This window comes from Monodon monoceros, unplaced genomic scaffold (genome assembly GCF_005190385.1).
Source record: "Monodon monoceros isolate NGI ecotype Baffin Bay Population unplaced genomic scaffold, NGI_Narwhal_1 Super_Scaffold_22, whole genome shotgun sequence".
In the NCBI taxonomy this organism is placed as follows: Eukaryota; Metazoa; Chordata; class Mammalia; order Artiodactyla; family Monodontidae; genus Monodon; species Monodon monoceros.
The window spans coordinates 77714034-77720033 of NW_021703779.1; positions in this window are offsets into that span (position 1 = coordinate 77714034).

A 6000-nucleotide genomic window follows, 5' to 3' on the forward strand; every position below is an offset into this window, starting at 1 on the left:
TTTTTTGGCTTAATAATTGGTTTATCCTAGAGAATGTTCCATAGGCACTTCATAAAAATGCATATTCTACTGTTGTTGGGTGGAGTGTTCTATAAAGGTCTGTTAGGCGCATTTGGTTTATACTGTTGTTCAAGTCCTGTGTTTCCTTACTGATCTTCCATATGTTTGTTCTATTGATTATTGAAAGCAGGGTGCTGAAGTCTCCTACTATTAGTGTAGAGATATCTATTTCTCTTTCAATTCTTTCAATTGCTTCATATTATTTTGGAGCTCTGATAATTGGTGCATATATGTTTATAATTGCTATATCTTCTTGAATTAAACTTTTTATCAATATATACAGTCTTTGTCTCATATAACAGTTTTTGACTTAACATTCACTTTTTCTGAAATTAGTATGATCATCCCAGCTATCTTTCACCTATTATTTGCATGAAACAACTTTTTCCCTCTTTTAATTTTCAACTTATGTTATCTATAGTGAATTTTTTTAGACAGCATATAGTTGGACCAAGTTTTTAAAAAATTTATTCTGTCAACCTATGCCTTTTGATTAGACAATCTAATGCATATACATTTAAAGTAATTACTGAAAGGGAAGTATTTACTTTGGCCATTTTCATATTTGAATTCTGTATGTCTGATAGTTTTTCTGTCCCTTATTTTCTCCTTTACTGTCTTTCCTCATATTTAGTCAGTATTTTGTAGTAACACATTTTGATTCCCTACTCATTCCCTTTTGTGTACAGTAAGTTCCCTACATATAAACGAGTTCTGTTCCAAGAGCACATTCGGAAGTGCAATTTGTTCGTAAGTCCAACAAAGTTAGGCTAGGTACCCAACTAACAAAATAGGCTATATAGTACTGTACTGTAATAGGCTTATAATACTTTTCACACAAATAATACATAAAAAACAAACACACAAAATAAAGAAAACCTTTTTAATCTTACAGTACAGTACCTTGAAAAGTACAGTGGTACAATACAACAGTTGGCATACAGGGGCTGGCATCAAGTGAACAGACAAGAAGAGTTACTGACTGGAGGAGGGAGAGGAGGTGGGAGATGGTAGAGCTGAAGGATCATCAGCAATAGAAGATGGAGGGCAAACTGCAATTTCATTCATGCCTGATGTTGATGACACAGGTTCTTCTTGAAAAAACAATCCAGTGATATCTGGGTAGTAGCTCTTTTTTTGTCATCACAGATGACACAGTAGCATTGGATGGCATTCTGAACAGCTACTGCAACCTTTGTATACCATTCTACAGTCAGGTCATGTACCTCAAAAACTAACAGTGCCTCCTCAAATAAAGAAAATCCCCTTGCCATTTCCTGCCTTGTGAATTGCTTATGCTTGCTTCTGAACATCCTAGGCTTGAACTAAAGATACTGTACTACAGTAGTCTATACAGTACTGTACAGTAAAGTACACAAAAGCACAATGTACGTCAATCATGTGAATTAACTTATGATTTGACACGCAAACACGTTCGCATCTTTGTAAGTTCGCAACTTGAAGGTTCATATGTAGGGGACTTACTGTATATCCTTTATATATTTTCTTTGTGATTACCATAAGGATTATATTTAATATTCTAAAAGTATAACAATCTATTTTCAATTGATATCAATTTAACATCAATCTTGTACTATACATGTCTGCCCTCCTCCCCAAATTTGTGTTATTGGTGTCACAAATTAAACATTACATCCTTATACATTGTTTGCTAATTAACATAGATTTGTAGATATTATGCATTTGTCTTTTAAAAATGTAGGAACTAAAAAGTGATGTTACAAACTCAAATTACATTAATAATAGATTTTATATTTGCCCATGCATATAACTTTACCTGATAGCTCTATATCTTCACATGGCTACACAGAAGTTACTGTGTAGCTTCTTTTCATTTCAGACTGAAGAACTCCCTTTAGCATTTCATGCAAAGATTTTCTAGTGGTAATTAAATCTCTCAGATTTCATTTCTATGGGCATGCCTTAATTTTTCCCTCATCTTTGAAACACATTTTACCAAATATACAATTCTCAGTTGAGAGTTTGTTTTTTTTTTTCTTTTGGAAGCAGTGCGATGATGCATTTAACATCAATCTTATGTTGCTGATAAGGAATCATTTGTTAATCTTATTGAATATCCTTTGCAGTGACAGGTTGCTTTTCTCCTGCTACTTTCAATATTTTCTGTCTTTTGACACTGTGTTTATAATGTGTCTTTGGGTATTTCCTATTTACTTCATTTGTTGAGCTTCTTGGACTTGTAGATTTATACCTTTCATCAAATTTGGTAAGTTTTTGGCATTATTTCTTCAAATAATCTCTCTGACCCTTTCATTCTTTATTTTCATTCTGGGACTCCCATAATACATAGATTGGCCTGCTTATGGTGTCCTGTAAGTCCTGTAAACCCTGTTCACTATTTTTGCTTTCTGTTCTTCAGACTCAATGTCTCTAAATATCCTAGATTCAAGTTCACTGATTCTTTCTTCTGTCTACTCACATCAGGTGTTAAAACCCTCTAGTGAATTTTTATGTTTATTTATTTTATATTTTCAGTTCCAAATTTTTTAATTATTTTTTAAAACAAGTAACTTCTATAATTTTGTAAATATTTTCATTTGGTTCATATATTGTTTTCTTGATTTGCTTTAGTTCTTTGTCCATGTTTTCCTTTAACTCTTTGAACAATTTAAGACGGTTGTTTAAAAGTCTTTGTGTAGTAAGCCTGATGTCTATGTTTCTTCAAAGATTTTTATTTTCTTACACTTTATTTTCTTCCTTTGAATAAGCAGTGTTTTCTTGTCTCTGTATGCTTTGTGGTTTTTTTTGGTTTATATTTGGGCATCTGAAAAAATGGCCACTTCACCCAGTCTTTGCAGACTTACTCTGTGTTGGGTCAATCCTTGTTTGATTAGCTGGGCATACTTTGAGTCTAGGGATTAGTTCAAAAAGATTCAGGTCTTCTCAGGTCTTTTCTGAGCATAGGTCTTATCTGGGTCTGTATATGTATTTTTTTTCAATTCCCCTGTATACATGCATGCTTTGGGAAGTCTTAATTTCTTAAAACATCTCACTCCACATTCTTGGGGCCTTAGATGGTCTTTGTGTGTCCACTCATAATTTCTTACCCCACGCATATGCTGCTCTTGGTCTCCCTACTGTTTTCCTGAACAGTGCCTACTGCTTTGCCTTGCTTCTTATCCAAGCTAGGCAAAACAGGGATCAGTTCTTCAGGCAGTCCACAACAAGCTAGAACACTGCAAATAAGGTCTGCTTTGCCTCCTCTTGTTCAAAGGGTAACTGGGAACTGGAAATTTGGATGTTCTATTGTGTATCTTGACCCACAATTTTTTACCTCTGGCATCTGTTGGTCTTATCGTTCCTGTGTCCATTGCTTCTCCACTCCTGAATTCCAAACTGCATTGCTTCCTCCCCCCAACAAGATCTGAGTTAGGTGAAACAGATACCAGCCCTTCAGGCAGCCCCCAGACAGGTTTGAATGCTACAAACAAGTTCTTCTTTGCTCCTTCTAGTTTGAGGGAGATAATTTGGAATTGGTTGCCATCCCTTGCCATGCAGAAGAAGGGGTGGGGCAAAGTAAGAGCATCAAGAAATTTTCTATCACTTTGTATGTATTTTTTTCTTTATTGGACATTTGCTTGGTTGTTGTAGATCTTTGACTTTTTCCCAGAGCTCTTATGAAGTTATTTTAGCTAGTCTATAGTTGTTTTTTTTAATGTTATTTTTTTAATGTTTCCATGTGACAATGAAGGCCCAGAGCTTCCTAGTCTGACATTTTTGCTGATGTCACTGATGCTTTATAATTTTGGCTGAATGGATGAATTTTTAAAATTGTAAAATAATAATATAATTTAAAATAAATATATTTTATTCTGGCTTGATGATTTCTTGGCTCATGGCAAAGAAGGTGTAGAAAAAGAGCTTCCTTTGTGAAAAACTCTAAAATGTTTCTCCCTTTAATTCTGTTTGGAATTTCCCCCATTCTCTGAAATCTTTTCTTCTTTTCTGACTTTTATTTTGTAGATTACCTTTTTGACCACACCCCCCCCAGTACTCCTAACTCTCTGTTTTTCTCTCCACCATCCTTTCATCAGTGTTCAAAAGTAGGCTTGGAAATCCCACTACTGGGCATATACCCTGAGAAAACCGTAATTCAAAAAGAGTCATGTACCAAAATGTTCATTGCAGCTCTATTTACAATAAACCGGAGATGGAAACAACCTAAGTGCCCATCATTGGATGAATGGATAAAGAAGATGTGGCGCATATATACAATGGAATATTACTCAGCCATAAAAAGAAATGAAATTGAGCTATTTGTAATGAGGTGGATAGACCTAGAGTCTGTCATACAGAGTGAAGTAAGTCAGAAAGAGAGAGACAAATACCGTATGCTAACACATATCTATGGAATTTAAGAAAAAAAATGTCATGAAGAACCTAGGAGTACAATAGGAATAAAGACACAGACCTACTAGAGAATGGACTTGAGGATATGGGGAGGGGGAAGGGTAAGCTGTGACAGTGAGAGAGAGGTATGGACATGTATACACTACCAAACGTAAGGTAGATAGCTAGTGGGAAGCAGCCGCATAGTGCAGGGAGATCAGCTCGGTGCTTTGTGACTGCCTGGAGAGGTGGGATAGGGAGGGTGGGAGGGAGGGAGATGCAAGAGGGAAGAGATATGGGAACATATGTATATGTATAACTTATTCATTTTGTTGTAAAGCACCAGCTAGTACACCATTGTAAAGCAATTATACTCCTATAAAGATGTTAAAAAAAATAAAAAAAAAAAGTAGGCTTGGAAAGAGGTTGGAAATAGGAGATTGGGAGGATAAGGAGATGGCAAGATGCAGAGCAGATATTGGAGAGAAGTCTAAGAAAGCAGAGGAAGAAGGAAGGGCTTGCTAGTAAGTGTTATCTTCGTTTCATAATGAATATAAATAGACCTGCACAGTTCAGACCCATGTTGTTCAAGGGTCAACTGTGTAACATTGATGATATTGTTGCTTGAACCTCTATGTTCCATTACTTATATTCAGATTAACAGAAGAATATGTGCTTTTATTTCCAGTTTTTAGAAAAATGTATAAGGCTAGAAAATTAAAATAAGAACTCCAGAATATCTCTACTGCTATTGACTTTAGAAAAGAGTTTATACTTTAAGTAAGAGTTAACAATGAAAAACTTCTTATTAATTGATAGAATGGGTAGACCGAAAATCAACAAGGAGGTAGTAGCCTTCTACAGTATAATCAACTAATTTGATATAGTTGGCATTTAACAAACTCTCCATGTAACAACAACAGAATACATGCATGCATCATTTACCAAGATAGATCATATTAAGAGCCATAAATCAACTCTAAACAAATTTAAAAGGCTTCAAGTCATGGAAAATATCTTTTCTGACCACAATCAACAGCACACAGCAACATGGATGAATCTCAAGTTATGCTGAGTGGAATAAATCAGACAAAAAAATAATAGATACTATGTGATTGCATTTATGTAAAACTCTGGTAAATGTAAACTAATCTACAGTGATAGAAAGCAGACAAGTGGCTACCTGGGGTAGGAGTAGATGAGCAAGTGTAGAAGGGAGGGATTCTACAAGGCCATAAGGTAACTTTTGTGGGTGATGTATATGATCACTACTTTGATTGCAGTGATAGTTCCACAGGAAAATACCAAATAGTATACTTTAAATAGGTACAGTTTATTGTAAGTCATTGCATCTTTTAAAAGCTAGTTTTAAAAAGCAAGTGCTAAACAAAAACTAAATAAAATTAGATCACTTGATCAACAGTATATACTGACTAGATAGAACGTGTGGTAACATTAGCTGGCAAATTACCCTTTTAGATATGAAATTGGAGGTAAACTTGCATGCATATCTGAGTAACAGCTTACCTGGCATATAGGAGCCTTTCATCAAATGATAGATTATTCTTC